The sequence below is a fragment of the Mastigoproctus giganteus genome, chromosome 3 (genome assembly GCF_048544385.1).
Source record: "Mastigoproctus giganteus isolate SK-2022 chromosome 3, ASM4854438v1, whole genome shotgun sequence".
Lineage (NCBI taxonomy): Eukaryota > Metazoa > Arthropoda > Arachnida > Uropygi > Thelyphonidae > Mastigoproctus > Mastigoproctus giganteus.
The window spans coordinates 128,783,431-128,798,990 of NC_143577.1; positions in this window are offsets into that span (position 1 = coordinate 128,783,431).

The following is a 15,560-nucleotide window of genomic DNA, read 5'->3' on the forward strand; positions in this document are numbered from 1 at the left end:
GTCAGGCAAGACTTCCCCTTAACAAAACCATGCTGTGTCCGAACTATAACTGAAGTCTTGTCTAGATGATCCTGCAGTGCTTCTTTAACCAGTGCCTCCATTAATTTTCCCAGAACAGAAGTTAAACTCACAGGTCTATAATTACTTGTGTCAGCCTTTGATCCTCCTTTGTGAATTGGGGTCACATTCCCCTCGCTGAATAACTCCTCATGTGTGAATGTCGATGCAAAATATTCATTTAGTTTGTTAGCTGCCTGAGCAGGATCATCAACAGTAGAACCATCGATATCAAGTGGACCAATCTGAACCATCCCCTTCCAATGATTTCTCGTAATCGGCCTAACCTCCTTTGTAACTTGGTTACAGATCAACTTATATCTATAATAGGCTTCTGTGTTACGTGTTAATTTATATATATTCCCATGCATTTTTATACTCTGGCATATGTCTCATTAGTTCATTTGACATCCATTTAGGCCTAAACCATGAACATTATTTCTTAGTTGGTAGGTAAAGCATAGTAGCTTCCAAGATAAGTTCTTTGAATGCTTCCCATTTTGAATTTGCTGTTCGTAATATCATCAGTTGGTCCCACTGTACAGAATTTAAATACTATCTCAGACCATCGTAGTCGCCTTTACGAAAGCAATAACCCTTCCCTTTACCCCTGATGGTAGTTACCTCTTTGAGTAAATCCCACTTCAACACACTGTGATCACTGCCACCTAGTGGTTCCTTTATCTGCAGATTCTTAATACATGAAGAATCACTTCACTACTGATAATCAGATCAAGAGTATTACTCCCTCTAGTTGCCTCCCGAACATGCTGATATAGAAAACAATCATCCAATAAATCCACAAAAGCCTTGCTAGTGTGTGAGTGACCAACCCACAAATTCCAGTCAATATCTGGGAAATTAAAATTCCCCATTATAAGACACTCTGATTTACTGGCCCACTCTATTTCCCTGTACAGTTTCTTATTATACTCATCAGAGTCATTAGGCCTCTCATCGTCAGCAATTTTCAATCCACTGCAGGATGAAGGTCTCTCCAGCATCTTTACAGTTCCTTCTGTTTTGAGCACTGGCCATCCATTTACTACCCAAAAACTCTTGAATTTCATCTATCCATCTCCGCGTTTGTCTTCCATGTTTTCTTCTAGCTCCTCTTGGGTACTATTCTGTTATTTTCTTAGTCCATCTGTCATCATGTCTTCGAGTTATGTGTCCTACCCAAGACCATTTTAGTTCTTTAGCTTTGATAAGAATGTCCTTTACTTGAGTTTTCTGCCTAATCCATGTGTTTCTCTTCTTATCTAACAGTCTGATTCCTAATATAATTCATTCCATTCTTTGCTGTGTAGTTCTCAGCTTCTCTTCCATTCTTTTGGTGAGTGCCCAAGTTTCACTTCCATAAGTCATGGTGGGGAGTATACATTGGTTCATTATTTTACGTTTCAGACAAACTGGGATATTGCTCTTCAGTATGTGACTATATTTCCTGAATGCTATCCATCCAAAATTTATTCTTCTCTTGACTTCCAGCCATTTATCATTATTACAGCTAATGACTTGTTCCAGATAAGTATATGACTCCACCTTTTCAATTAATGCTCCTTCAATCATTATTTCACTTTCTGTGGCATACTTGTTCATCATTACTTTTGTTTTAGCCATATTCATCTTTAGTCCAAAATCCTTACTAACTCTGCATAACTGATTAAGATTTTCCTCTAATTCTTTGGGATCGTCGCTTATGACCACAATGTCATCTGCAAATCGTAAATGGTTTAGGTACTCTCCGTTCACACTGACTCCTTTCTGCGACCAGTCTAATCTTCTGAAAGCTTCCTCAAGGGCAGCAGGAAACAGCTTCGGAGATATTGTGTCTCCTTGTTGAACTCCTTTCTCAATTTTAAATTTCCTATTGTCTTTGTCTAGTCTAATAAAGGAGATAGCACTCTCATATATTTTCTTCAAAATCATAATATATGGGGTATCAATGCCTTGTCTTTCCTGTGCCCGAAACATTGCCTTATGCTGTATGGAGTCAAATGAATTTTCATAATCCACAAATGCCAAGCATAATGTGTTTTATATTCATTTGCCTATATCACACTCCTACTCTCAATTTTGATATCCCAATGCTTATGTCATACCAAACTGACTCAACACTGCACTGTCCAGCGATGTTGACTGGCTTCACTCACTTGGATTTTATGTGTTTCTTAACTAATAGCATAACCCCTCCTCCCTTCCTATCCTTTCTGTAGACGTACTCCCCAAATTCCAGTTCTGCATTCCTTATATCTGTGTGATACCATGTCTCTGATATCCCAACAATATTCGTCTTTGATGCTTTGAGCAATACCTCAAATTCATCAAATTTATTTACCAAACTCCTAGCATTGGTGTACACGCAAGTATACATGCACCTGTTCTTTTTCTTAGCTACCCTAACACAACCTTCCATGTGTTTACTTGTACGGCAATGACTCCCAGCAGTCTCTGAAATATCCTGCATCTTGTTTTCCAGGCTTCTGCTCATTCCAATAGAAGCAGTGCAAGAATCACTTTCACCTCTACCAGTGGCTACTGTTAATCTATTAGTCCTTGTATCCCCCAAAGCTAGCAGTTTTCGACCCACCTAGCACTGCCTCAATAGCATCAGCAAATATTCTTGCACCCTTTCTATTTAAGTGTATCCCATTGCTGTAGAAGCAGTCCCTTCTGTTAACAAGCACAGACCAGGCTGAGAAAAATTCTACCCCTTGAGCCTTGCACAATCTTTCCAGGGCCGAAATGATCTACAAGGCTCTCATCATATACTCTGTCTTATCGTGTCTGGGCAGAATTGCAGACACTTTCAAATTCAGCCCTAATTCACGGCATTTTTTCAACAGTGATTTGTACATGTTAAGTAATTCTGCCGGTCTCCTACTCTTAATATCATTAGTGCCAACGTGTACAACTATATCACTTTTTGTGCCCTTAAAAGATGATATCCGCTCTACCACGTCGTCAACCTTTGCCCCTGGCACATCATTTAAAGTGAGTCATCTTCTTGCAAAAAAATGCAACCATTTTCTGATGATAAATTCATCAAAGATGCATTTTTAGAAATAACAGATTCTCTTTATGAAATTTTAAGAACAAAAATGAAATTAAAAGTGTTCTTCAAGATCTGCAATTAACTCGAAATACTGTGATGCGACACATTGAAAAAATGAGTAAAAACGTGAGCTAACAATTCCCTGCTCATAGTGCTAATTGTGTCCTTTTCTTTACACCTGGATGAATCTACAGACATCAGTGATACAGCTGAATTACTCATTTTTGTTTGTATGGTTTTCGATGATTCTGCCACTAGAGAAGATTTGCTGGGTATGGTTTCGTTGAAAGAAAGGACTAGAGGTCTTGATATATTTAACGCATTCAAAAATTTTATTGAAAAAATTAAATTACCACTATTTAAGCTCGTATCAATAACAACAGAAGGAGTTAAAGTAATGATGAGGCATCTTAACGGATTAGCATTAGTAGAGGCATATGATGCAAGAAAGCAAGCTTATTCAGATTCAGCCAAAAAAAAAAAAAAAAAAAAAAAAAAAACACACACCACCCCCATTTCACCCCTCCGTTCGTTCGAAATAGCTGTCCAGTTGAGCTTTAAATTTGTTTAAGCTATCAACTTCAACAACAAGTGATGGAAGTCGGTTCCACCAACCAACCACCCGTTGGCCAAAGGCAAATTTCCGCACATCTATCCGACATCCGTCCTTCCTCAATTTGAATTTATGCCCTCTGAGGTGATTATTCTGAGCAAGATGAAGAATCCCATTGGCATTGAGCATGCTCAAACCATTCAAAGCCTTATACACCTCTATCAGATCACCTCACCGGTGCCTAGTCTCCAGACTCTGTAATTTGCAAAACTTAAGCCTTTCTTCGTAAGAGCAACCCTTTGTTCCATTCACTAATCTTGTTGCCCTTCTCTGTACCCGTTCCAGCAGCTCTACATCCTTCTTGAAATGAGGCCTCCAGACCTGTATACAGTACTCAAGATGTGGCCTAACCATTGCCTTATACAAGGGAATAATCACTTCCTTATCCCTGCTAGAAAAATTCCTGTATATCATTGACAAGACACCATGAGCTACTCTTGCAGCTCGTCTGCACTGCTCAGAGAACTTCATATCTGCCTGCACAATTACCCCCAGGTCCTTTTCATTCTCCACCACTGTCAGTGTAGTACCGCAGAGTTGACACGTTGCTCTGGGGTTACTGTTTCCCATATGTAGTACTTTACATTTGTCAATGTTAAACTTCATTTGCCACCTCTCAGCCCATCTGTTCAACCTTTCCAGATCCTGTTGAAGCAGCATAGCGTCAGTAGTGTCCTTAACAACCCTGCCAACCTTTGTATCATCTGCAAACGTGGACATTAAACTTGATATCCCATCATCAATATCATTCATAAACACCGAAAACAACAGCGGACCCAACACTGATCCCTGAGGAACTCCACTAATAACATTAGTCCACGTTGAGCAGTGTCCATTGATTACCACTCTCTGTCTTCTGCCACTCAACCATCCTCTTATCCATAGCAGCAATTTGCCTCCAATGCCACACTGCTCCAATTTGTGCAGCAGTCTTCCATGTGCAACAGTATCAAAAGCCTTTCTAAGATCCAAATATATAATATCAAAGTTATTCCCTGCATCCAGTTCTTTTGTGACTACATCATAGTATCCAATCAAATTGGTCAGGCAAGACCTGCCCTTAACAAAACCATGCTGCGTCTGAGCTATAACTGAATTCTTGTCTAGATGATCCTGCAGTGCTTCTTTAACCAGTGCTTCCATTAATTTACCTGGACCAGAAGTTAAACTAACAGGTCTATAATTACTTGTGTCAGCCTTTGATCCTCCTTTGTGGATTGGGGTTACATTTGCACATCTCCAGTCTATGGGTACCTCCCCTGAGTCCAAAGAAGCTCTCATAATTATGGCTAGGGGTTTGCTTACTTCCTTTGCTGCCTCCTTTAATATAATTGGATAGATCCCATCCACCCCAGGTGCCTTTTTTATGTTTATCCTCAACAATCTCTCCTCCACTTTCCTCTCAGTTATTACGAAATCATCCAGCTCACTGCCAATGTTTACTTTACCTACATCATTCTCCTTCCTGAATAACTCCTCATGCGTGAATGTAGATGCAAAATACTCGTTTAGATTGTTAGCCACCTGAGCAGGATCCTCAACTGTTGAATAATCAATATCCAGTGGACCAATCTGATTCATCCCTTTCCTTCTTGAGTTTAAATATGTAAAGAACTCTTTTCTGTTTTTCTTTGCATCCTTTGCCAAGGATTTTTCGTAGTCTGCCTTTGCCTGCCTAATCTCCTTTGTGACTTGGTTACAGACCAACTTATATCTATCATAGGCTTCCGCCGTGTCACCCATTAATTTGTATGTATCCCATGCATTTTTCTTCTCTGCCACATATCTCATTAGTTCATCTGACAACCATTTAGGCCTAAACCTTGAACAATATTTCTTAGTTGGTATGTAAAGCCTGGTAGCCTCCAAGATTAGTTCCTTGAATGCTTCCCATTTTGAGTTTGCTGTTGGTAACATCATCAGTTGGTCCCACTGTATAGAATTTAAATACTGTCTCAGACCATCATAGTCGCCTTTACGAAAACAAAAACCCTTCCCTTTACCTCTGATGGTAGTTACCTCCTTGAGTAAATCCCACTTCAACACACTGTGATCACTGCCACCTAGTGGTTCATTTATCTGCAGATTCTTAATGCATGAAGAATCACTACTGATAATCAGATCAAGAGTATTGCTCCCTCTTGTTGCCTCACGAACATGCTGATGTAGAAAACAATCATCCAATAAATCCACAAAAGCCTTGATAGTGTGCGAGTGACCAACCCACAAATTCCAGTCAATATCTGGGAAATTAAAATCCCCCATTATAAGACTCTCTGATTTACTGGCCCACTCTATTTCCCTGTACAATATCTTATTATACTTATCAGAGTCATTAGGCCTATAGCACACTCCTACTCTCAATTTTGATTTCCCTATGCTTATGTCACACCAAACTGACTCGACACTGCCCTGTCCATCGATGTCGACTGGCTTCACTTCCTTGGACTTTATGTGTTTCTTAATTAATAGCATAACCCCTCCTCCCCTCCTGTCCTGTCTATCCTTTCTATACACATTGTATTCCCCAAATTCCAGTTCCGCATTACTTATATCTGTGTGACACCACGTCTCTGATATCCCAACAATATCTGCCTTTGATGTTTTGAGCAATACCTCAAATTCATCAAATTTATTTACCAAACTCCTAGCACTGGTGTACACGCAGGTTTACATGCACCTGTTTCTATTCTTAGCTACCCTAACACAACCCATGTGTTTACTTGTACCGCAATGACTCCCAGCAGTCTCTGAAATATCCTGCATCTTGTTTTTCAGGCTTCTGCTCATTTCAATAGAAGCAGTGCAAGAATCACTTCCACCTCTGCCAGTGGCTACTGTTAATCTATTAGTCCTTGTATCCCCCCCCCAACTAGCAGTTTTCCGACCCACCTAACACTGCCTCGACAGCATCAGCAAAAATTCTTGCACCCTTTCTATTTAAGTGTATCCCATCCCTGTAGAAGCAATCTCTCCTTTAACAAGTACTGTCCAGGCTGAAAAAAATTCTACCCCTTGAGCCTTGCACAATCCCTCCAGGGCCGAATTGATCGACAAGGCTCTCATCATATACTCCCTCCTATTATGTCGGTGTTATTGGTGTTTTTCTGGCTTTGGAATGGGTAGATCTATAGAACGATGCCAGGAATTAGAAAGTAGTGTGTGAAAAAAATTTGGTGGAAAAGTTTTAGGAGAGAGTAAAAGGCTCTCTCATTTAGATTCTTTAACATTAAGTAATATATGCTGTCTGGACCAGGTGCACTGTTGGCTGATTTCTTTAAAGATTCTTCTTATTCATACATTGTTAGTGGTTCACGACCAGGCTGCCATGCACGGAAATTGAACTTGGCCTGTTATAACGTACGATCACTCATCGGTGAAGACAGGATATTAGAGCTGGAAAAGGAATTAGAAAATGTGAATTGGAATATCATCGGTTTGGCTGAAACAAGAAGAAGAAATGAATCACTTATAAGTCTATCAAGTGGAAATCTGCTGTACACCAATGGAAACAGTGAAAGGAGTGAAGGTGGAGTTGGGTTTCTGGTCCATAAAGATTTAAAAAACAACATTTTGGAATTCAAAAGTACATCACCAAGGGTGTCAAGACTAATACTCAAGATTTCTAAGAGGTACAAGCTAAAGATTATAATGATTTATGCACCAACATCGAGCCATGATGATGAAGAGGTTGAAGAAATGTACACTGAAATTGAGAGTCTTCTAGATGAGCAGAAAACCCACTACACTATTATTATGGGGGACTTCAATGCTAAGGTTGGAAAAAGGCAAAACAGTGCAGAAAGAGGAACTATAGGAAATTTTGGAATTGGTGAAAGAAATAAAAGAGGAGAAAGACTTGTGGAATTTGCAGAATCTCAAGGACTGTCAGTAATGAACACTTTTTTCAAGAAAAGGGTGAACAGAAAGTGGACATGGAAGAGTCCAAATGGATTAACAACTAATGAAATCGACTTCATCCTCACTAACAGAAGATATATTGTGAATGATGTTACTGTCCTGAATAAGGTAAATGTTGGAAGTGATCACAGAATGGTAAGATGTACACTTGCTATAGATGTAGGAAAGGAAATGAAAAAACTGACTCGAGTAAATAATACAAAGGTCTTTGAAATAACAGAGGAGGAGAAAAAGCAGTATGTACTGGAACTTAAGAACAAGTTTGAGCTTCTGCAGACTGCTCAGGACCAAGATATCGACGAGGAATATTACAACTTTCTGAAAGTGATAAAGCCCAAGAAACCTATAGGGAAACAGAAATCCAAAGCAGAAAAAATTAGTCAAGAAACACTTGTCATGATGAACCAAAGACGACAAATGAAGAGCAAGAAAAACACTGACAGGGATTAAATTGAGTATACTGAGTTATGCAAAGCCATTAGAAAGAGACTCAGAGAGGACATAAGAAGATTTAACACAAGACAAGTAGAACAAGCATTAAGGGAAAACAAAGGATTTAAATCAGCAGCCATGAGCAGTAATACAGAAAGACAAATGATACTAAAACTGAAGAATAGCAATGGTGTACTTATAAACAGCAGAGAAGGCATAATTCAAATAGCAGAAGACTACTATAGAGAATTATACAAGGAGCGAGGGAATGATACCAGCAGTGGGGAACATGTATTGCAAAGTAGCAACACATACGACATACCTGATATTCTTCCTGATGAGGTAGAACATGCATTGAAGAAAATGAAGAATCGGAAAGCCCCGGGGGAAGATGAAGTTTCTGTAGAGTTGTTAAAATTGGGAGGAAGAGACATAACACAAAAACTGGCAAGGCTCTTCACAAAGTGCATTAGAAAAGGTGTGATGCCTAAGCAGTGGAATAATGCAATCATAGTTTTGCTGCATAAGAAAGGAGATAAATCAGAAATTGGAAATTATAGACCAATTAGCTTGTTATCCCATATCTACAAGTTGTTCACAAGGGTCATTACTAACAGATTAGAAAGAATACTTGATGAGAATCAACCGAAAGAGCAAGCTGGCTTTAGGACAGGATTCTCAACTATGGATCACCTTCACGTAATATCACAGCTAATGGAGAGAGCAAATGAATATAAAACACCATTATGCCTGGCATTTGTGGATTATGAAAAGGCATTTGACTCCATACAGCATAAGGCAATGTTTCGGGCACTGGAAAGACAAGGCATAGATACTCCATATATTTTGATTTTGAAGAAAATATATGAGAGTGCTACATCCTTTATTAGACTAGACAAAGACAGTAGCAAATTTAAAATCGAGAAAGGAGTTCGACAAGGAGACACAATATCTCCGAAGCTGTTTACTGCTGCCCTTGAGGAAGCTTTCAGAAGATTAGACTGGTCGCAGAAAGGAGTCAATGTGAACGGAGAGTACCTAAACCATTTACGATTTGCAGATGACATTGTGGTCATAAGCCACGATCCCAAAGAATTAGAGGAAAATCTTAATCAGTTATGCAGAGTTAGTAAGGATTTTGGACTAAAGATGAATATGGCTAAAACAAAAGTAATGATGAACAAGTATGCCACGGAAAGGGAAATAATGATTGAAGGAGCAGTAATTGAAAAGGTGGAGTCATATACTTATCTGGGACAAGTTATTAGCTGTAATAATGATAAATGGCTGGAAGTCAAGAGAAGAATAAATTTTGGATGGATAGCATTCAGGAAATATAGCCACATACTGAAGAGCAATATCCCAGTTTGTCTGAAACGTAAAATAATGAATCAATGTATACTCCCCACCATGACTTATGGAAGTGAAACTTGGGCACTCACCAAAAGAATGGAAGAGAAGCTAAGAACTACACAGCGAAGAATGGAGCGAATTATATTGGGAATCAGACTGTTAGATAAGAAGAGAAACACATGGATTAGGCAGCAAACTCAAGTAAAGGACATTCTTATCAAAACTAAAGAACTAAAATGGTCTTGGGCAGGACACATAGCTCGAAGACATGATGACAGATGGACAAAGAAAATAACAGAATGGTACCCAAGAGGGGCTAGAAGAAAACCTGGAAGACAAAGGCGGAGATGGATAGATGAAATTCATGAGTTTTTGAGTAGTAAATGGATGGCCAGTGCTCAAAACAGAAGGAACTGGTAAGTTGCTGGAGAGGCCTTCATCCTGCAGTGGATTGAAAATGGCTGATGATGATGATGATGATGATGAGTGGTTCATTATAAGAGGGCTGACTTTGTACTAAAATTTATTTTATATTTTTCAGCTACAGATTTGTCTTTTAGGCAAGATGGATCATATGCAGTTGATTTAGAATGGTGAGCAAAATATTCAAGTAGGAAGTTTGCTGTATCCTTAAGAAGGTTTATTTCCTGTCTATTACAGATGATGATTGAGGAAGGAATTAATGGAAAATTTCCAGTAAGGCATCTTATTTTCTGCCATATTAATCCTGCATCTATCTCTTTAGTGACAGATGAGACAAATCGAATCCAAGAATCTTCCTTAGCTTTCTGCCTGATGTAACAGGAATGTGCTTTAAAGTTTCTTGTATTTTGTGAGAGTGGCATGGTTGATTCTTTCTAAACTGATTCCATGCCTTGTTCTTTTCTCTCTCTCTCTTAGTTACATGTGGAATTCCATCAGTAATTGATATGATGGGGTATTTTATTTGAAGTTTGTGGTATGGCAGTAGCAGCATATGCCAACATCTGTTCTATAATGTGTTTAATGGTGTCATCTATAGATTGATGCATATTTATTCCAGTCAGCTTTAGAGAATTTCCATTTAGATCAACCATTTAGTGGTAAGTTTTTCTGTGTGCAGAGCTTATAGATTACAGGAAAATGGTCACTATTTAATGGATTGCCTAAAACTATCCAGTCAAAGTCTGTAAATAATGTGAGGGTACATATCGACAGGTCTATAGCAGAAGCTGTCAGAAAATGGACATAAGTATGAGATCCTGTGTTAAGCAGTGTGAGATTATGCTTTACAAGAAAGGACTCTATTACACATCCATGGTTGTCTGTCTGTAACGATCCCCATAACTGATTATGTGCATTAAAATCACCCAACACACAGAAAGGAGATCGTAGTTGTAGGATAAGATCATCTAGTTCAGTCAGTGAGCATGTCTGATTTGGTGAGATATACACTGAGTGATCACTGAATTATGACCATCTGCCTAATACTTCGTAGGTCCTCCTTTTGCCCTGAGTACAGCAACTATCCGACCTGGCACTTTTGAGTAAGCCGGATGGTTACCTTTACAATTTGGACTAACTGGTGTTTGTGCAGCACAGTGTTTGTGTGTGTGTTTCTTAGATCCACAGTTGGGGCACATGGAATTCTCTCTACACACTGTTTGAACATGGTCAATAAGATGTCAGAAGCGTTAGGGAGGTATAGCCAACCAAGCTGTGTGTAATGCGGCTAGCAATGCAAATATGGAGGTGATTGGTGTATATAGATGCCTGATATGCCTTTCCATAGTGTCCCACAAGTGCTCTATGGGATTGATATTGGGAGAGTTCAGAGGCTAATCAATATGCTGGAAGTCAGAACTGTGTTCCTCAAACCATTCCTGCACATCAAGTGCCCGATGGCTCAGCGCACTGTCATCTTGGAAGACACCATTGCCATTCGAGAAAAAGTGTAACATAGCGGGCTGTACACAGTCAGCAAGCAGACGACGATAGCGAAGACCACTGATATGTTGTTCCACATGCACCAGGGGTCCAAGTTCCTGCCAGTAAAACATGCTCTACACCATACGACCGCCTCCACTGGCCTGCACTTTTGATACCATGCATGATGGATGAAGAGCCTCGTTGTTGATGCCAAATCTGTACTAGACCATCCACAGTGTGGAGTAAATAACGTGACTCATCCGACCAGCACACCTTCCAGTCTTCTAACGTCCAACTTGCATGCCCTTTGCACCAGGCGAGTCTTTTATGCCGATGAACATTGGTTGGGAGAGGATGCCATTGGGGTCGTCTGCTGGTATAGCTCATACGTGCGAGTGTGCAATGCATGATCATGCCAGATATTGTTCCGAGTTGGCCCATGTTGTATTGGGTAGTCAACTCTTCGAAAGTGCTGCACCTGTTTGCCTATACAAGTCGTTGGACCCTGCACTCACCTCTAACCAACCTTTTGCTGACCTTTGCAGTTTTGCCGTCAGGTTGTTGTTTGACCATTTTGACGGCAGTCCTGGTACACTTTAACAACGGCGGCTCTTGAACACCCCACCAGTTCAGCCGTTTCAGAAATCGAGGCACCAGTTCATCGAGAACCCACAATCTTTTCTTTATTAAAGTCCGATAAATCCTTCCTTTTACCCATCACGCTCAAAATTTTACTACCCACTGAACCACTGACACCTTATCTATGCCACATAGGTTGACTAACTGCACACTCTCATACCTCACGTGGTCAATGGTTGCATTCAGTTTTCATAGGGGGTGGTCATAATTCAGTGATCACTCAGTGTATATTGATACAAGAGTGCTATTCCAAGAGCAAGGCATACTGCAACTACTTCTAAAGAGGTTTGTAGAGGAATGCTTCTGGAAGAGATCTCGGTGTCAACCAACATAGCTATGACACATTGTGAACTATGGGTAGTGATCCTGTCATGCCCGTATAGTGTGTAGTTTCTAACAGAAAGTGTCACTTGTGGAAAGAGATTCGTTTCTTGTAGACAGATGCCTATTGGATGATACTGATTCATCAAATCATGATTATCGTCAACATTGCTTCACAAACCTCTACAGTTCCATTGAACCAAGTGATCCATTATTTAGCTTTAGAAGTAAAAAGCATTTCTGACTGCTTTTTAGAGCCAACCTGTTTATAGTGTTCCAATTTTAGTTTATCTTTTCTTGGAAATATGGGTTGTGGAGTATCCATATGTTCCTCAGCATGTATTTGTAAGATGATTTCATCATTGTTGATGGTGTTATTGATTTCCATGTCTGTAGTTAGTCTTTCGAGAGTTAGAGTTTTCCAGACTCACAGTATCTGAATGGAATGGAGTAGTAGCTGGTGGTACCGTGAGTGTGGTATTATTTGCTTGGTCTTTGATGTGTTCTTTAAGGAGATGCAGACTCACCAGAACAGCACAAGCCCAATCAGAAATGGATATGACTGGTGGTATGGATACTTCACTTTGAGTTCCTTCCAGTATACATTTTTGTGCTGTAGCTGCATACGTGTGTTTGGGTACAGTTAGTAAAACTTGTTTCCTTGCTTCTTGATAAGTCACTTTGTGTTGTATTTTGCACTTTTGTATTTTCTTTTCTGTTTTCCAGGTTTCACAGACTTTTGAGTAAGCTGGATGGTTACCTTTACAATTTGGACTAACTGGTGTTTGTGCAGCACAGCATTTGTGTGTGTGTTTCTTAGATCCACATTTGGGGCAACTGGAATTCCCTCTACACACTGAACATGGCCAAATTATTGACGCTTGAAGCTCCTAAGAGAATTAGGGATAAAAGGTTGGATATGGCAGTTCAGGTATCTAGCCTTAACTGTAGCTGGAAGGGTTGGTGTAGAAGAGTTCAGTATAACACTGCGTGTAGGAACAAGTTCATTGTCTTCCTTAATTTTAATTCTCCTTGCCTGTACAAATTTTTGTTCTTGTAGTTATTATTATTATTATTATTATTATTATTAGCTACATGGTGCAAGGAAGCCTGAGGCTTATGCTGCACCAGCCAAAACAAATTCCAGAGTCACCCTGAGAGAGAGAGAGAGAGAGAGAGAGAGAGAGAGAGAGAGAGAGAGAGAGATAGAGAGAGTCAAAAGTAGAAGGGAATCGCCAAGAAAGAGAAGAATGATGATATTCAGCTCAGGACTCTGGGTGTACCAAGCCCATACTCACCCGTATGAGGAGATTAATGTTATTTTCCCGCTACTAACACAACATCTATTCTGCAGTCCATGGATCAAAGAGTAATTGCTGCTTTCAAGTCCTATTATTTAAGAAGACATTTGTTAAGGCTATAGCTACCTCTGATGGGCCTAGGCAAAATAAATTGAAAGCCTTCTGGAAAGGATTTACCATTCTAGATGCCATTAAGAACTTTCGTGATTCATGGGAAGAGGTCAAAATATCAACATTAAAAGGAGTTTGGACGAAGTTGATTCCCACCCACATGGATGACTTTGAAGGGTTCAAGACTTCAGGGGAGGAAATGACTGCAAATGTGGTGGAAATGGCAAGAGAACTGGAGCCTGAAGATGTGGCTGAATTGCTGGCATCTCATGATCAGCCTTTAATGGATGAGGATTTGCTTTTGGTAGATGAGCAAAGATTACTTCTTGAGATGGAATCTACTCCTGACAAAGATTCAGTGAGCATTGCTGAAATGACAACAAAGGATTTAGAACACTACATTGGCTTACTTGATACAGTAGTGGTAGGCTTTGAGAGGATTGACACCAATTTTGAAAGACGTTCTACAGTGGGTAAAATATTATCAAAAAGTATAGCATGCTACAGAGAAATCCTTCGTGAAAGGAAGTGTCAGTCAAGGAAGTAAACTTATTTGTTGTCTTATTTTAAGAAAGTGCCACAGCCACCCCAACCTTCAACAGCAAGTAGCTCTACCATTCAACAGCCTTCAACAGAAAGCAGCCCTACCATTCAACAGCCATCAACATCAAGGCAAGACTTTGCACCAGCAAAGAGAATAAGATTCATTGAAGGCTCAAATAATGAAACTCCACTTCTCCTTCATCCATAGTTACTTCTAAAATGTTCATTCATCAGTCACCATAAGCAGAGGAAGAAAATATTTTAAGGTTAAAATTACAGTAATGTAGCATTTTTTAAAATTATTATTTTTACTTTTGCATTGTTTTTTTAGCCCTAGCACTATTGCGCACTTAATAAATGGTAGCGTAAATATGTTTTTAGGCTTTTATATGCACTGGCAAGTGAAAAAAAGGCTGTAATTTGCTTTACAGCAGTGGTCTGGAACCTAACCAGGCATATCAGCGAGGTATGCCTGTACTTGTTGGGCAAAAACAAAGCTTTTTTTTCCCTGTAATGTAATAGGAACATGCACTTTTTTCATTTAAAGTTGAAACTTTAAATTGCAATTGTAGGTTACATTTTAAAGCTAATTAAAACTTTACATTGCAACTGTTGGTCTGATTTCAGAAGGCACCACTGTCCAACTTCACTTAGCATTATTATGTCACACAATTTGTTTATTCAAAGAACCTTATAACAATTCATCTTTCTGAAAAGAATTACAATACTGAATGTCAATAAATTTTATTCTATAATTAAGCTTTGCAAGTTTGCAGTATCAAATGAAGAGCGAAAAGAGATGTTTTGCTTTTTGTTTGCTATTTAAACTAAAATAACTGAACACAGTACAGCTAAGCAAAAATATTACCCTTGGTAAGAGTGTCAAAACTTACCCTTGGTAAGTTCTTGGACTAATTCGTCTTTGGAAACATTTATTGTCCCATTCAGACAGGACATGTTTAGAGGTATTTAGGGTGGCACGTGGAGTAACTGTGACCTGCAAAGTTTGATATTCTGAGTAGAGCTTCAGAGTGTCTGCAATTTATAGTCTCTATAAGTAAATCTTCAGAGTGGAGTCTTTTCACCATTTCAGGTGATTGAAGCAACAGCAGGTCTTCGAAGGTCCACGAAGCAACAGCAGCAGAATCTTGAGACAATTCTGAACAAGAAATGGAGAAAGTGCACCCATTGGTTGACTCATTAGGGAATGTATTGTTAGGAACAGTAGTGATTCCTTTTTGGATCCTTCTGTTTTTTGTCCCTTGGGATGGAATGTGTCAAATTCGGTTTGGTCTATCCTTGA